Source organism: Colobus angolensis, unplaced genomic scaffold, assembly GCF_000951035.1.
Source record: "Colobus angolensis palliatus isolate OR3802 unplaced genomic scaffold, Cang.pa_1.0 Scaffold434, whole genome shotgun sequence".
Classification (NCBI taxonomy): Eukaryota; Metazoa; Chordata; class Mammalia; order Primates; family Cercopithecidae; genus Colobus; species Colobus angolensis.
This window is the reverse complement of record NW_012117755.1, coordinates 1,526,647-1,546,030: the sequence shown is the minus strand read 5'-3', so window position 1 is coordinate 1,546,030 and position 19,384 is coordinate 1,526,647. Positions and strand designations below refer to the sequence as shown.

The 19,384-nt window shown below is 35.0% G+C and overlaps 1 protein-coding gene across 1 annotated transcript in view; it reads right to left on the bottom strand.

Annotated features, from left to right (window-relative positions):
• Nucleotides 1-19,384, bottom strand: part of DMD (dystrophin) — a 2,170,472-nt gene that overhangs the window by 1,656,480 nt on the left and 494,608 nt on the right. The window lies entirely within an intron of this gene.

The window sequence follows — 19,384 nt, the reverse complement described above, 5'->3', positions numbered from 1 at the left end:
TGGAAAAAAAAAAAAGTATCTGTTCAAGTTCTTTGCCAATTTTTTAATTGGGTTACTTGGTTTGCTGCTATTGAATTGTATATATTTTGGATATTAAACGCTTATCAGATATATGTTTTGCAAATATCTACTCCTAATCTGTAGGCTGTATTTTTCTTTTGCTTCACAGAAGCCTTTTAGATTAATGTAGTTCCACTAGTTTATTTTTGTTTTCTTGCCTGAAATTTTGATGTGATAATAAAAAACCATTGCAAAGGCTAACGTCAAAGAGCTTTTTCACTCTGTTTTCTTCCAGGAATCTTATGATTTTAGGTCTTACATTTAAGTCTTTAGTCCATTTTTACTTAATTTTTGTATACAGTGTAAGGGTACAGTTTTTACAACACCATTTATTGAAGACACTCTCCTTTCCCCATGTATCTTTGTGGTGGTCCTGTCCAAAATTAGTTGATTATATAGGCTTAGGTTTATTTTTGGGATATCTATTCTGTTCCATCAATTAATGTGTCTGTTTTTATGTCAATATTCTTTTTAATACTGCAGCTTTATGATATAATTTCAAATCCGAAGAGCAGTATTTCCAACTTCTTGTTTCCTCAAGGTTGTTTTGGCTATTTAGGATTATTTGTGATTTCATGTAAGTTGCACAATGCTTTTTTATTTCTGTGAAAAAACGCCATTTAGATTTTCACAGGGATTGCATTAAATTTGTACAGTCAACCTTCTATTTCCACGGATGCAACTGTGGACCAGAAATAATCAAAAATAGAACAAAAAACTCAATACAACCATAAAAATATTAATACAAGTAAAATAATATACTGTAACAACTATTTCTATAGCATTTACATTGTGTTAGGTGTTATAATAAGTAATCTATAGATGTTTAAAAGTATAGGGGGATATAACAGGTATATGCAAATACTATGGCATTTTGTATAACGGATTTAAGCATCTTTGGATTTTGGTATCCACTGGCATCCTAGAATCCATGTCCCATGGATACCAAGGGACAGCTGTATATCCCTTTGGGTAGCATGGAAATTTTAACAATATTACTTCTTCCAGTCTAAAAACATGGGGTATTTTCACATTCATTTACCTTTTAATTTATTCAATGTTTTATAGTTTTGGTTGTACGTATTTTTCACTCTCTTATTGGAGTCTTAAATATTTTATTCCTTTTTATGAATTGAATTTTTTAATTTCTTTTTTGGTTAGACCTATTTTGCATAAAAAATGCAACTAATTTTATGTTGATTTTGTATTCCACTACTTACTGAACTCATTTATTAATTCTAACAGTTTTCTTGTGGAGTCTTTAGGGGTTTCTACATATATTATCACGCCATTTGCAAACAGGAATAACTTTACTTCTTCCTTTCAGATGTGGAAGCCTTTTATTTATTCATTTTGTCTGACTGCTCCTGCTAGTATTTTCGGCACTATGACGAATAGAAGTGGTAAGAGTGGGTATCCTTGCTTTGTATCAAATCTTAGGGGAAAAGCTTTCAGTACAACCACCGTTGATCATAGTAGCTATAGGCTTTTCCTAAATAGCTTTGATGTTGAGACAATTTCCTTCCATACATATTTTGCGGAGAGTTATACTAATAAAAGGATGTTTAGCTTTGTCAAATGCTTTTTCTGCATCTATTGAGATAATCATGTGGTTTTTAATCTTTCTGTTAATGTAGTATGTCACATTGATTGACTTGCGTATGTTAAATCAACCTTGTGTCCCAGGACTAATCCTACTTGGTCATGGTTTATAATCCGATGTGTTGTTTAAGCTGTCTTGCTAACATTTTATTGAGGATTTTTACAACTATATTCCTCCTAGATACTGGCCTATATATATATTTTCTTCTCTTGTGGTGTCTGTTTGACTTTGGTATTTAGGGTGATGCTGAACTCATAAAATGGCTTTGGACGTATTTCCTCTTCTATTATTTAAAAGATTTTAAGAAGAAATGGTATAAATTATTCTTTAATGCTTGGAGGAAATGAGAAGTAGGTCAAAGGACACAAGCTTGAAGTTACATTGGATAAATAAGTCTAGATAACTGCTTAGTATGATGACTACAGTTAATGATATTGTATTGTACACTGAACATTTGCTAAGAAAAGAGACTTTAGGTATTCTTACCATACCAAAAAAGTGATTATGGAAGATAATGGATAGGATAATGTGGTTGAGTTCAGTAATCGTTTCATTATGTGTATGTATATCGCAACATCTTGTACCCCTTAAATCAGGGATATGTAATCTTTTGGCTTCCTTAGACTCCATCTGAAGAATCATCATCTTGGGCCACACCTAAAATACACTAACAGTAACAATAGCTAATCAGCTAAAAAAGCAATTGCAAAAAAATCTCATAATGTTTTAAGAAAGTTGGTGAATTACAGTTGGGCTACATTCAAGCTGTCCTGGGCCACATATAGCCCATGGGCTATGGGTTGGACAACCTTGCCTTAAGTACATCCAGTAAAAGAATAAAAACTAGGAACACTTGAACACTCTGCATGGGATTGTAAACTAGTTCAACCATTGTGGAAAACAGTATGGCGATTCCTCAAGGATCTAGAACTAGAAATACCATTTGATCCAGCCATCCCATTACTGGGGACATACACAAAGGATTATAAGTCATGCTGCTATAAAGACACATGCACACGTATGTTTATTGCGGCACTATTCACAATAGCAAAGACTTGGAATCAACCCAAATGTCCATCTGTGACAGACTAGATTAAGAAAATGTGGCACATATACATCACGGAATACTATGCAGCCATAGAAAAAGATGAGTTCAGGTCCTTTGTAGGGACATGGATGCAGCTGGAAACCATCATTCTCAGCAAACTATCACAAGAACAGAAAACCAAACACTGCATGTTCTCACTCATAGGTGGGAATTGAACAATGAGATCACTTGGACACAGGAAGGGGAACATCACATACCAGGTCCTATTGTGGGGAGGGTGGAGGGGGGAGGGATAGCATTAGGAGATATACCTAATGTAAATGACGAGTTAATGGGTGCAGCACACCAACATGGCACATGTATACATATGTAACAAACCTGCACGTTGTGCACATGTACCCTAGAACTTAAAGAATAATAAAAAATAATTTAAAAAAAGGTAAAAGAAAAAAATAAAACATTTTCATCACCCCAAAGGGAAACCTCATGCCCACTAACAGTCACTCCCTATCTCCCCACAACCTCCTCAGCCCCAGGCAACTACTAAGATACTTCCTGTCTGTATAGATTTGCCTATTCTGGACATTTCATATAAATAGAATCATAAAAAAAAGTAAATAAAAACTAACTAGCATATATTACCGTATTTAAAATGACAATTAGATTTGACAGTTGACAAGTCAAATACAATGCATTTAAATGATGTAATTCTACTTCTTGAGGAAATCCTTTCAAAAAATTGTTCCAACTGGAATATATACATATACAATTAAGAATTGTGCATTTAAAAACGAAAGTAATAATAAACTCTGAATTAAATCAGACTTTTTTGCTGAAACTAAACAAGGTTAATAAAATAGGTGAAGTGAACCTAATTTATGAGGCTGTTATGGCTCAAAAGCTTCAAATAAATTTCTCTTCAGGTCTTATCATTTTCATAAAGTTGATTTATGAGGAACTATGCAAATCTAGAGTAGTCTACTAAAGTCTGCTTTTTATATGCTTATTTTACACAAAATGGTTATTGACCATATGTATTTTGTCTAGGCCCTTACCCAGAGGAGCTGTTAACATAATTGATTTACAATTCAGTTAGGAAGAAAACGTGTTAAAATTTAATTTTACTCTGAAACAATAAATCAACCCAATGTGAAGTATATCACATCCAATAAAATGAACAGTGATCCAATTGTACAGTTGAACTATGTAGCTCACATATCCCATGGCATTTAAAATCTTCATACAGTCATTAAATAAGTCTCAAGATCCAAAAGGTTTACATAAGCACAACTGAATAACTTTATTAGCTCTTCTCTTGTGGGTTTATAATGATGAACTAAAAGCACTAACCTGTTATAACCTACATCGATAATCTTTCAGCTCCTTTTCTAATCATATTATAAATTTACAATGTCATTGAGATTTAAAAATGTTTATCATATGTTAATTATTAGCATGATCTTTCGCATTTTAAAACAATGGAAAAAGAGAGCTACCAAAGCCAGAGTTCTGTTCTTGGCATCAGAAAACTCTAGCAAACATCAAATAAACTTTAACATCTTAGTGTGTAAATAATACAGCATCAAGTACAACACACTCCTTAGCCAGAGATAGTACTTAATAAATAGTGATTGTTTGGTTATATCTGTGTAACACAATATATCAAAGTATGGAATCCTAATCCTTGCTGTAGAATCTAGACATTTTTTTCTTAGCCATTTCTGCAATAACAGTTAAAATAAAGGTACCTCCATTTCTGGTAAAGACTCTAATAGATAAGGTTGTTCCAGAAATTTCAATATACTAGATTTGACAGTATGGCTTGAGAGGGATCCCACTGTTGAGCATTCTCTCCCTCTCATACAATGTATCATAGTCACTTATGAACTTATAATATTGTAGTTCATAGGTCCTATATATGTATGCATGTGTTTATACATGTGCTATGATTCTAAAAAATACTTGACATCTTTAATGACCACCTAATAAGAATACACATAGGCGGAAAACAAATGGATGAAAAAATATATTCCACGCCAATGGAAACCAAGAAAGAGCAGGAGTAGCTGTACTTTTTTCAGACCAAACAGATTTCAAGACAAAACAAGAGTCAAAAAAGGTCATTATATAACGACAAAGGGGTCAACTTAGCAAAAGGATATAACAATTACAAATATTTAGGCACCCAACACTGGAGCACCCAGATCAATAAAGCAAATATTATTAGAGCTAAAGAGAGACAGAGATCTCAACTCATAGGCTGAGAAGGGTATTAGGGGGTGGAGATAAGTTGGGGTTGGTTAATCGGTACAAAAATTCCTAGGAATAAAACTTAGTATTTGAGATAACAAGGTGACTATACTCAATAATTTAACTGTACATTTTACAATAACTCAGAGTATCACTGGATTGTTTATAACAAAGGATTAATGCTTGAGGGGATGGATATCCCATTCTCCATGATGTGATTATTACTTATTGCATGCTTGTATCAAAGTATCTCATGTACTCCATAAAAATATATATGCACACACACACACAAATTATGTACCCACAAAAAATAAAAAATTCCCCTAGAATATATGCAATTTCTAATAGATATATTATCTCTTTTTTTTTTTTTTTTTTTTTGAGATGGAGTCTCGCTCTGTCACCCAGACTGGAGTGCAGTGGCCGGATCTCAGCTCACTGCAAGCTCTGCCTCCCGGGTTTACGCCATTCTCCTGCCTCAGCCTCCCGAGTAGCTGGGACTACAGGCGCCTGCCACCTCACCCGGCTAGCTTTTTGTATTTTTTTGGTAGAGATGGGGTTTCACCGTGTTATCCAGGGTGGTCTCGATCTCCTGACCTCGTGATCTGCCCGTCTCGGCCTCCCAAAGTGCTGGGATTACAGGCTTGAGCCACCACGCCCGGCCGATATATTATCTCTTAATCTAAATGTTTTGAACATTCTCATATACTTTTCTCCAATATATATGTTACAAATTTATTACAGCTAAAGAATCTCGCAATTTTACCTTTCTATGGAGCGAATGACACTACTATAAACTATTTACGACACTGTGGGGTTAGTAAATCAACCAATGAACAAGTGTCCATTTTCTTTTTTGATCATACTATTAGTTCAATAGATAAGGCCATATTCACAAAGTAGCTTATCAATGTCTCCCATAATAAATTCGCAGACAAAATTTTCAATCTGTACTAAAATATAGTAATTTTAAAAACACACACATGGCAGAACACCCTATCCAAAAACTGATGACAAATGGCCTTGTGTCAATGTAAAAGTTGTATCTAGTTGATGGTCATGTGACTCTCATTTGGACTGCTTCCACCAAATACACCTTGCCAATGATCTTGAGTCTTAAAGCATACAAAAACAGTTAATATAACAAAAGATTTTAGTCTCCTGGAAAGAGTAGCTTTTACTCTTCGTAATAAAACTCAGCTATGGATGTCTTAGTTATAGTAATATTGAAACCAGTAAGATAAAATTTAACAGATCAACTTTAAGTCTGAAATTAATATTGGAAAAAGCAGGTATAAGGACTGCATGGGTTTATAAATTATTTGTGTGAAACTTTTTTTTATTATTTATGTATGACTGACATGATAATTATACATATTTATGGGGTCCAACAGAATGTTTCTACATACATAGACACTGGATGTGCTAATTATCCTGGATTAATTATCACATATTCAAAGAAATGATAAATATAGAAGGTGATAGATTCAGATATTATCTGAGAATCAAGGCAATTCAAATTCTAAGCCTAACGCTTACTAGATGTAGGAGCTATGATTACCATGATGGTAAAGGATACCAAAAGTTAGCCAAATAATAAAGGCTGTAGGTATTCATCTTGGAGATGGTAGATTCATAAAGACCTTTTCAAGTAGTTAAAGGCAGTCATGGTTCCTCTAGGTTAAAGTAAAATCAATGCGTGAATGACACAAAGATACTGATTCTTGTTTAATGTGACAAATTTTAAGTAATGATATCATTTTTAATAATTATAATAAGCTAGCAAAAAAAAAGGATGTGCCTCAGAAACACTTCCAACTGGTACAAAAATCCAGTAAGTGAATGCATGGATATCTCTAATCTGCACTAGAGAAGGTAATCTGCACTAGAGAAGGTAATCTGCCCTGCTTGATATGTTGGCTTAGATTATACATTGTGTCTTATGTTTGCACACATTATTTCATTTGCTCCTCAAAAAAACTAAAGCAGGTGGAACAAGAACTATATAGAGATGAATTCATTGAGACCTGAATAAAAATGGTTTCCCAAGACCAGTGAGTTTCTAACAGAGCAGAGCTCCAAATTCTGATTAATGTTCAAGCAATTGACTAGACCACCTTGCAAATTCATTTACTAGAGTCCTGTTTACACCTCTATAATCACCTTAATTAATTTTTCTATATCAGGCCTCTGCTTGCATTGATATTATTGGCCCCTTCAGTGAATAATAAAAGACTTGACTTTCCTATGCTGCATTTTTGGAACCAGTATTTCCTTAGGACAGTATCTGGAAACATGACTTTCCTAATTTAGGATATATGTTATTGCCTCATAACAAAAAATGTATTATTTGTTTTCTCCTGAAGGTTTCTGATATATATATCCACACATATGTATGTATATACATACACATACACATATTAGCCTTTAAAGTATATTCCAATTTACCAAATTAGGCTGCTGTAAAACATGAATAGATTACTAGAAAATGTACTACACAGAACTCTTATCACTCTGATCATACTTTCATTTTTAATTTAAATAACTTTCTTTGTAATTTAATCTCCATAGTTATAAAGGGTATTACTACTTGTCAGGAAAAAATAACGCGCTTGTATTTCTCAGCTGTGTGTAAATTACATGCATTTTATATTTTTGAGGCATGGCCTCTATCAATCAGTATTTTCAGAAAATGACAGTCCTCAGTTAGGCAGGGATTGTTACAGAAGCTAATAAGTGTTTACTCTTCATTGGAGACTGACAAATAGCATATGACATAGACTACTCTTATGCTTTTACACTGCTTGTACTAAAACTTGTCTAGAAATATAAAACTCAAAAATGTGATTTTCATGTAAAACTGCTTTCAAATTTCTTGTTAGGAAACTTGCCAGACACACCAGAGGAACATTTTGCAAAGCAAGTCAATATTACACGTGTTAAGTAGATGAAGTAGAGATTTAAAAAAATAATAATAATACAACCCAACGTTGTAATATAGGCAAAATACTCTTAAATGATCACCATGTGAGGTCTGTATTCAAATGTCTTTTCATAAATGGAGCCCAGGCAATCTTTGCAGTTTATCAAGAGCAGGTTTAACAGCAGTAGTTTCCCCAAAGCAGGCTAAAGTCATTTAATCCATGGCTGCTTTTTATACAGAGCTGGTTTATTTGAGCTTAGAGAACAGTAGACCATATAAATGTCATGTTAATATTCTAAAGTGAGTTAAATTGTGTTAGCAACAAAGCTTGTCTTATCAGACATTTCACCTTGGTCTATGAGAAAATGTGATAGTTACGGTACTAATTGATATTAATCAGTAAGGCAGATATCTTTGGAAATATAATGCATAGAAAATAGTATTTTCTTGCTCTTCTCTCTTTTTTTTTTTAATCTCTCGGCTTCAGTGAGAACTTCCTGTTGGATTCATTTATTCTTATCTTTCCTTAATTGTTTAATTTTCTTCTTTCTTCAGTTCTTAAACTGAAGAAGGCCTGACCTTAGCCATAGCCACTTAAACACTTTGTTAATCTTTCCATCTTGCCATACCAAACTGAAATACTTTTACCTATCCACTCATTCAACAAGTATTTATTGAGTGTCTACCATTTTCCAAGCGCTACAAAAGGTGCTGGGGCACAGCTATGAACAAAGAAGTCAGCAGATACTTTTTTTCACAGAGCTTAGAGCAGAGCAAACGGGCAACACACGTAAGCAAGTAAGTTCAATACAGGTTGAACATCCCTAACACGACAATTTGAAATCTGAAATGCTACAAAATCTGAAACTTTTTGAGTACCAACATGATCACTTTTAAAGGAAATCCTCATTGAATCATTTCACATTTCAGACTTTCAGATTATGGATGCTCAACCCCTATGTATATAACATAGATACTCCAAACTGAAAATATCCAAAATCCAAAATACTTCGGGCCTCAAGCATTTTGGGTAAGGGATATTCAATCTGTATTTTGTGGCAAGTTTTATTATAGGGAAAGCTAACATTGCCAAATATTTAGTCTTATGACACAAAGTTAACCATTAATGTAGCACTTCAGCTTTGGAAGCATTTTATGTTAATGAATATTTTGGCTGATTTTTCTATGTATGTATATTCTGCCTCTTTTCAAACACTGATTCCTGGTAGCTTGGCAAGCTGAGTGATTCTCCAAGAGGAGTGTTATATGCTTCAATGTCTTATCTTAACCACCCCCCAATCTATCTTTAACATTTCCACATGTCATATATCTTAGCAGATTCCCCCCTTACAAGTTTCTGTTAAAAAGAAACATGCCAAATAGAGGATCATAAGATGAAGAAGTGTATATTTGTATACTTGTATCTCATAAGGAGTTTTTAATACTAAGAAATTCAGAATACTACATGTTCTGGTTATTTCTTCAATAATTAAATACGTGTGTTATTCTCTTCAATTTCCTATCAAAGTAAAATAAGTTGTCTCAGCAGGGCATTCAACATATCTTAACCATTCATCCTAGTATTGACTATGTAATAAGCAATTTTCTAAGTATAGTAGCAAAACCAAAGTATATATAGTACCTCAGCCTCGGCTCTATATGACCATGGTCCAGGGGGTATATTTAACAGTTGGTTAAATATTTATCGCTGAGTTAGTCTTATATTTTGGCTTTGGGAAACTGCAGTAATCAGATCCCCACTGTTAAATTGTAATGTGGGCCAGGCACAATGGTTCACATTTCTAATCTCAGCATTTTGGAAGCCTGAGGCAGGAGGATCGCTTGAGACCAGGAGTTTGAGACCAACCTGGGCAACATAGCAAGACCCTGTCTCTACAAAAGTAACAATAAAAAATTGTTAAAATGTACCTTAGCATGGTGTTGTGCACCTGTAATTCTAGTTACTCAGGAGGCTGAGGTAGAAGGATCACTTGAGTCAGGGTTTGGAGGCCTGTGGTAAGCTATGATTGTGCTAGTGCACTCCAGCCTCGGCAACAGAGTAAATTCTTGTCTCTTAAAATAAATAAGTAAAATGTAATGTTGCTGTAAGTAAATGTGTAGATATGTGATCCAATCCATGAGATTTAAAATATGTCAGATAACACCAAAGTAGGACACAAAATCATTTTGAATGTTTATGAAAAAGAGTACTTCAACAGCAACTAGACTTAGCCGTAAGATAGAAGAGTGGCTTCCCAGGCAATAGGAATGATGTTGAATCACATTTTGGAAATAGGAAGATGCTTCCCCTAGGAGTAAGTTAACAAGTAGTAAGAGATAAGAGTAGAAGAAAGGGCAGGACCAGAAAGTCTATGAAAAATATTGATAACTACTGAGTTTGGAATTTTTAATATAGGTAGTGGGAGCCACTAAATATTTTGAATAGTGAAGTTATATGATGAAATTAGTATTTTATCAAGAGTTTGGAGACTATGGATTGAATAGATTCAAATATGAAAGAGATGGGAGATACAGAATGTTTTCAGCCATGAGCAGAAAAAGAGTAGGGATAGAGCCTATCAGTGGGAAAAATTCAAAGTTGAAATATTGGATGAGAAATCTGATTTAGTATAACTGGAATATTGGGAAAATTAAAGCATTACCAGGAGATTCAAAAAAGGCTTCATACACAGTTGATACCATATAAATTGGCTCTATCAAAGCAAAAACCTAGAGACATACGGGAAGCTGTAATTAAGGTAATGTGACTAGAGCTCAAGTAAAATGTGGGCAAAACTGATAAATAAACCTGATTAAACCAAAATCACAGAGGGTTTCCAATGACTTGGTTAGAAGTGTGAACATTTTCTAGGCATCCACTAATGTGGTTGGACAGGCACAGGACTAAAGGCGAGTTTGGTTTTAGATGATGGACTTCACCTAAGATGAGTCTCGTTGCTCTTAAAATCATCACTCCCTTATAAAGAAAAAAACATCTACGCAGATGTTCTAAAATAACATTAAGACACTGCGCTCTGATGTCAGTCCTGGATTTATTCAAATTCAGTCTCTACTTCCTACTAGTTATCTGCATAATATGGGTAAATTCCTTTCTCTCCTCAACAGTTTGCTTCTACATTTTAATGTACATGTGAAATTCCTAGCCCTTAATAAAGCAGTTGTAAGACTTAAATAAGAAACTGCAGGTAAAGTAGCTGGCACATAATAAACTCATATCAAATATTAGCTACTTTCACAAATTGATCAGTTTTCTTTTCTTGGACTGCCGGTGACACAGCAGAACTTCTGCAGACAAGTGAACATGTAGAAGATAAGAACAGAATTGGAAAACATCCATAATAGCACAAGAGCAGAGCAGATGAGATATATGATATAGATATCAATATACTTCTAGATGGAATATCATACTAGGAAGCTGTCTCAAATTCATAGGAATGAATCTTTCAAAAGGAGGGGTGTGAAATTTACTCTGAAATTCAATTAGAATATAATTAGCAACTGTTGAGAATACAGTTTTGATAGAATAAATGAAGCAGAAGACAGCTTTTAAGGGATTAAGGAGAAAATGGATAATAGGCAAATGTAACTTTAGGCATAGAGAATAACTTCAGGATTTTTTGCAATTATAATGGTTATAATGGCTCAAAACTTGCCAAGTCCTGTACTAAATGTTTCAAATCAACTAATTCATTTAATTCTCGTAATAACCATCACTACTCTTGTCTCAGAAGCCATGTGAACAGTAGGAAGTACACACAGGTTCTGGAGCTGGACTGCCTGGGTCAAAACTAAACTTGCCACTTTTTAGCTGTGTAGCCTTGTGTAATTTTTTAAGATCCCTGAGCCTCTTCCTCATCTAGAAAATGAAAGTGAGAATGGTATTCATACCATAGGTATGAAAAGAGTAGTGATTTAAATTTACAACACGTGGCCAAGTCTTCTACCCTAATGAGGCAAAATCAGGAATAAAAAATTAAGTGTTTTAACATTCATTTTATGCAAACTTCTATGAGTGCCCTTAAAAACAGTTTATGAAACTGAGAAAAACACAAGTATAAGATTACCATAATACCAAGTATGTGATCACTTTGGAAAGTTTGGTACTACTTTGGAAAAGGTATAGGCAATACTTCCAGTTAGAATGATTTGGAAAAGGTTTGCAGGAAAGGTATTTTAATTAAATTTGGCCAGAAGAAAAGCAATTTTGGGAAATTATTCACACACCAGGGGTTGGAGACTGAGATCAATTTGGAAACTTGAGAAGTATGTGGTTGAAATGCGACCATGGCCAGTCTTAAGTACCACTGTTGGAGTGTTTTCCATTGTGGAATAGTAAGAGAAGAGCTTTTATAATTTAGGGCAGCAGTTCTCATAGTGTGGTTCTCAGACATCAAAATCAACACCAACTGGGAATATTGTTAGAAGTGCAACTATTCTGGCTCTACTCTAGACCTACAGGATGAAAAACTCTAGGGATGGATCCCAACACTCCATGTTTTAACAAGCCTCTAGGCTATACTGATGCAGGTTCAAGTTTGAGAACCTTTGTTTTAAGGGATGTGGTTGTCATTAAATCTATTCACCAAAGTTCCATTCCTTTATTCCAGGCTCCTGATAGTATCTTTTACTCTGCCTGCTTATACTTTGATATGGCCATGTGACTTAGACTTAGACTTCATCAGATGAAATGTGAACAGAAGTGATGTGTGCCATCTCCAAGCAGAAGCTTTATGGGTTATCATGTACTTTCACATGTTCTCTTGGGTTCTCAAAGTTTATGTTGAGATGACCCCTCTCTCAGCCCAGGTCCTTCAACTGAGTACAATGAGTTGAGACTCCTACCAATCTATAATGACACGAAGTTTGGCAGGAAGAAAATTCTATTGTTTTCAGTCACTACCAGGATTCTTCTTATAGATGCATAACGTAGTGTATCCTGATTTATAGGGGGCATGGTGTAGAGAAGGGATCCATTTCATGGTAAAGAGAACGTGTTTATTAACAAATTCATTATATCAATGGAAAAGGTAAACATGGGAAGCAGTATTTCTTAAATCTCAGAAAAAGGAACATATATTGTTACATAAATAAGAGACAGGGGGACAAAGAACAGAGAGAAGGAGAAATTAATGACTACAAACATCTTAACAATATTTATCTTTGGGTGTAAGAATTTTACATGAATGTTTACTATATTATGATTACACTTAAGCATTATGTAATCATAAAATAGAAAATTGTAGAAGCACAAAGTTTATGGCACAAAATTTGCCTCAAATTTCATCTTTTGAAGGGAATGAAATCATGGAAGACTTTTATAATTAGACTTTTGAGTGTGTATTTACTACCTCTTGACCTCTATCCATGTATAGGACACTGTTTTAAGTACTTCCCATGCGTTATTTCTATGATCTTTCTCATAGACTTGCTAGGTAAAATTTGTTATCCCAAGGTTAGCATTGAATTCCCAAGTGTTTATATAACACGCCCTAGATCATAAAGTAAATATGTACTCATGGATTCAAATCAAGTTGTTTATGACTTTAAAACTTAAGTTCTTTTCTTATAGCATGCTGTTGTATGAGGATTTATCTGAGCCTGTACATACCCACATATATAGGTGTGTGTGTGTGTGTGAAAACATGTTAGTATATTTGGTAACCTTTAACAAATAAGTCACTCTTGTATACGTGCCAAGAAGGAGACTGGTGATTTATACTCAATGTCCTAGCGTAATAAAATAATCATAATAATGCAAGAAAAATGTGATGACTGAACACAGCTAATCACATGGATAATGATATTAAATTTACTTCCCTTTTACAATAAAGTGATGTGATAAAGAATCATGACTCTTTGTGAGGGCAACAGCACTGACATTTCTAGGTCAAAAGTTTTCATAGGTCATGGAGTACCTAAAAATGTATAATCGCCTCCAGATTTTCACACACCTGCCATGTATGTTTCCCAACTTTTGTCACTCACTCCTTGTCACAGTTAGGATTCTAAATATACTAAAGCTCTAAAGTTTTATTCCCCCTTTTAAAACAGAAAATCCTAAAACTTTAGGAGCCAGACTTGGCACATATATTGTTTTCCTTAAGGTGATATCATTGATTACCGTGAGTCCATAAGACGATGAACTTATCTGTCTGCTAGATTGTGCAAACAGAACTAATAGCTGCTTTAAGATAGAGTTTGGCTGAATGAGTAGTACTTCTGGGCATATAAATGGACTTCAGAGAGGTCCATGAATTTTCTGGTATCATATGCAAATTCTTTTGTGTTTGTACAAATGTGCATGAGAGGGTCCAAAGCTTTTGTCATAGCTCTAATTGGTATAATACCAACAAAATATTTGGTTGCATAGTCCTGTGAATACACTAAAAACACTGAGTTGTATACTTTAAACAGATGATTGTATGGCATGTAAACTAGAACCTTTTAAATAAACTTGTTAAACCAAAGTTGAAATCACTTCATGTTTATGTTACTATGAAGTTGGTGAAAAAGTAATCGTGTTTTGTTTTGTTTTGATTTTTGCCATTGAAAGTAATGGCAAAAACTGTGATTACTTTTGCACCAACTTAATATGTTTTTAGAACGTATATTCTATGCCAAATGACCCATCTGTTGACTCAATCCCAACTAATGACCTGTTCAGTGCCCTTGACTATGGTGCCCTGCACTTGGCTATGGTCATGCCACTATGATGACCTGGTTACACAGCTACCACCCATTCCCTTTGGTAACAGATAAGACTCCATTCTGATATTGTCACTGCATCTTCTGGCTTGTATCACTCTACAATAATGACACAATCCAACATCTACTGTGTATTTTTAGGAGCAAAGAATGGTGTGTTTATTCAGTCCTAAAATAAAGCCAATGCTTTTATTAAATATTCTTCATGCCTACTGGGATGTGAATGCCAATAGGACAAAATACATCAGAGAAGACTAAGGATTCCGTGAGAACAAGAAATCAGACAAGTAACCATGTGCCACAGATAGACTCAACTGGTGGAAGTGAAAATATTATAGGTCAAGATGTCTCACAGAGAAGAGGAAAAATGCGAGGTAGACAAGACTGGGAGTTAACAGTGTAACTTTAAGCTGCTGGGCAAGGCCAGAGCATGAAATATTCGGAAGGGATAGACAGACACCCAAGTGAAAGCTCATTAGGACAATCACAAAGGTTTAGGAAGAGAGTAAATGGGGAAAAAAGAATCAGGAGTGAGACCTAAGCCCTGAGAAAATAGGAAGTAAATTATGCAGATAAAAGGCAACACAGACATTGGGCACTAAGTGTAAGGAAAAAGTCTGGGGCCAAGAATCAAGGCTTTGAGTCTGCTTCCCATTTGCATGACATTTGACAAGTAAGTAATCTTTTCTAAATTTTCATGTTCTCTTCTGTAAAACTGATACATGAATGATTTATTTAATCCTCACTACAATCCTATGATGTAGACACTATTATGATCCCCATTTTACAGATGAAGAAACTAAGGCCAAGAGAGGCTAAGTTGCCAGAGATCACACTGCTGGTAAATGGCAAAATGGACAATCAAACCCCATTAGGCTGGTGCTGATCATACCTGTCTCTCCCTCTGAGTCCTTCGCATTTCAGGGCACATTGTTCCAACTTCCACCTGCCAGCTCCTGCATCTCTTTGCCTACTGGAGTCTGTTCTTCCAGAGTGCATGCAATAGATCAAAAATGCTAGGGACTGAATTCACAGCCCCTCCCAGGATCTGTCAACTGATGACCAGCAGGAGTCGGTGTATAAATACCTTAGCATTCTCATCTCTTCAAAGGGTAAGTCTGAGGTGTGTGTCCCACATAATTTTCTGCAAGTCTCCAGTCAGATTGAGCCGCAGTTGTCCACTACAGTTGTAACTCTTGAAGTGCAGTCTTTGTTGACTTTCCTTCCTTGTCTCACTTTCTCATTTTCCTACTCATATTCCCTAGCACCTCTCCCCAAATAAACTAGAAAGGGGAAGTATTCTGAAAATCATAAAGACGGGGTAAATTTAAACTGCTATTATTTTATTATCATTATTAGTAACATCGATATCTAAGCCAAAATCTAAAAAGAAAGAACTCTTATTTGTATTCTTTCTCGTTAGGATTCTAACCATGAGTATTAGAATGTTGCTGGCATCGAACCCATAGTTGCAGTCTCCAATCATTCCTGAATGCCAAGAGAAGTGTCCGTGGAAAGCAGAGTGTTTATAACTCTGTTGAATGTGTTCAGTGGGTGAGGAATGGGAAGAAGCTCTGTTTTGTTCTCAGTAGAACATTAAAAATTGCTTCCTCTGTAAAGTCTTCTGTGGTTCCCCCAAGATAAGGGCAGGTCGGGCCATGATAAACTGCCATAGCACCCAGTACTTACACAACTAAATAAAATAGTAGTGAGGGATGGGTGGTTAGTCTCTCCAACGTAGCTCTTGTTCAGTGAGAACAGATATTGTGTTTCTTCCGGGGCCTCACACAGTTCCCTATATATTTCACGTAATAAAATATATACCTAGTATATTTGCTGCCTAATAAACATATAGGTACAATGCTAGGCACAGGACAGGGTGTGGTGATTTAGCTAGACAATTTATCCTGTCCTCATAAACACACAAAATGGATTTAAGGAACTCATATTCATCTTTAAACCCTCTCTCACCAGCTTGTAAGCATGCTCAGGACTATTCAGTTACCCTCTACTTAACAAGCTATTTCTGAATCATTTCTGCAACCATCTTCTAGGAAGGATAACCATTCTAACAATTTTTTTTTTTTTTTGCCATTCCTCCAAAGTTGCTCTTTTGAATATTATCAAAACTTCCAATTTGCCAAATCTAATAAACTATTTTAACCCACATCTTAATGTTTTCAGTGGAATTTAGTACCTAATTCCTCCTCTCATGATCAGCCTCCCACCTCTCTGCTACATCCTTTTTGGTTTTCCTAGTGTTGTGTGATCTTGATGTCTTCTTCTCATAAGGCATATTTTCCCATGGTTTCAACTGTTAAATATGGTAATGATTACAAACTCTGCAGCCATCTGCCCAAACCTCCTTTTTAAGGTTCAGACTAATATACATGGTGGCCTAGTAAGCATTTTACCATAAGAACATTAAATTATACCTAAGAAAAATGAAATCCATCTTCTTTACTCCCCTTCAAACCTTTTTATTTAAACTGGACTTCTATTCACTTGTGTAAGACATTACCATACAGATCATCCTAGTATACTTCACCTCCCTATCCTGTCATATCTAGTCATTCCTTAAGTTCCATCAATGAATCTTCTCTATCCCAATCAACCCTCTTAACGTGCTTTGTCAATACTCTAGGTTCAGGATATAAACACTTTTTATCTGGCTCAAAAAGATACAACTTTTCCCAAATACGCATGATTTTAGAAGAGATTACCATCAGGATCACTGGCTCATTATTTTCAGGGCAGTGATGTGGGGTGGGAGAAGTTCTTAATGGACTGTGTTATACGTGTGATTGTGAGTCAAGTTTTCCAGACCATTGTGGACATAATCTTACACTTTGCTGTTCCACGCAGCTATGATACCTACACAACAACTATAAGGATGTGAGTTCGAGATGTAGACTGTTATTGTAGACTAACAACCACTCCTTGCTAAGTTTGTTTCAAAATGGACTTAAGTGGGTGATCTCAGTTGTTTTTGACAAGAAAAAAGTAATTGGCAAGAAAGCCAGAGAAATAGGAAATGTTTGTTCAGCCCATGAATGAGTAACCTTACAATGCTTTCTATAACTTCAAATATTCACCCCCATAAAAACTCTCTATAAAACTATTGTCATGATGATCAACCAGCATTTTAAGTTGAAACGTATTATCCAGGTTTCTGATCTTGTTCTGTATCAACACAGCACTCACAGAACTCAAAAAATCGCTATAGCCTCCTTAGCTTCCATCTTTCTCTTGTCTTTTGAAATGCCTTAAAGCACAAAAAAATATTTTCAGGCAAAGGTAAAAATAATTGTAGGAATGATGGTTTCGCAGACAGGGAGTCTTCAATGACAGTTAAGTTCCTATGGTGAGACACTGTAATGAGTTCAAAGTGTTTACAGCTTCAATACTGCTTGTCAAACACTCCCTTCAATGAAATGAATTCTTGGCCACAAGCCACAAATGTGTTTTGAGAAATAAAAAGCATGTGAATATACTGGTGTTTCTATTATTGGTCCAGCTGAGATAGTTGCTTTTTTATTCTTAATAAAAGTTTTCTTGAGATATTCATAATTTCAAAAACCTGCTGATAATAATAAATCAAGGTTATTTACAAAGTATTTAGTTTCACTATGATCATGATGTGTATAAGTGATGTAGTCATATAGTCTAAGACTTTCAGGGATGTTTTCTGTTTAAGCTAATAAGCTGTATAATTCTGTATTTTCCTTAATAAAAATGTTTCAGGAAAAAGAGAGCAAACAGCTCGATTTAAAGAGTAAAAATAAAGAATAAAGCCAGCAGGAAACACAAATACAAACTTCTAAAATTCTTAAATCATTAAACATCTTTGTGGAATTAACTACCATTTTCACCAAATCTGCAAATCATATTCCAACAAGTTGTAAAAATAAGCCCTAATTCTTAGAATTAAGTCTTTTATCACTCTACAGATCATAACATGATTTGGTCCTGTTCTCCGGGTAATGGAGTATAATGTTATTGGCATATTCCCATGTTTAGACAAAGGTGCAAAGAGTCCCACAGAATTCCATTTCTAACCTCCTGGGCTATGTTACTCAAAGACATTCTATCTGGAGTCAAGCTTTCATACAAGAATCAGAGGTAGGCTTCAGGGGATCCATGAACAATGGAAAGTGTATGTAAACTATGTTCACATTTTTTATTTTTCAAGAAAATCTCCACCATCCAGCGGAATCTCACGCAGATCCTTAATTTTAGAATGAATTAAGAAGCAGTGCTCTAGGGCAGGCTACGGTTCTCAAAGTGTGGACCCAGACCAGCATCAGCATCACTTGGGAACTTTTGAGAAATACGAAATTTCAGGTCTCTCCCAGACTTACTTGGTTAGTACCTCTGAGAGTGAGACCCAGAAATCTGTTTTCTTTTTAATTTTTAATTGACACATAATTATACATATTTAGGAGGTACAGAGTGATATTTTGCTATGTGAATATCACATGTAATGATCATATCAGGCTAATTGTCATATCCATTACTTCAAATATTTGTCACGTCTTTGTGTTGGGAAGTTTCAAAATCCTCTCTTCTAGCTGTTTAAAAATACACAATAGTATGTTCTTCCATTTGTTTGTGTCCTCTTTTATTTCACTGAGCAGTGGTTTGTAATTCTCCTTGAAGAGGTCCTTTACATCCCTTCTAAGTTGGATTCCTAGGTATTTTATTCTCTTTGAAGCAATTGTGAATGGAAGTTCATTCATGATTTGGCTCTCTGCTTGTCTGTTACTGGTGTATA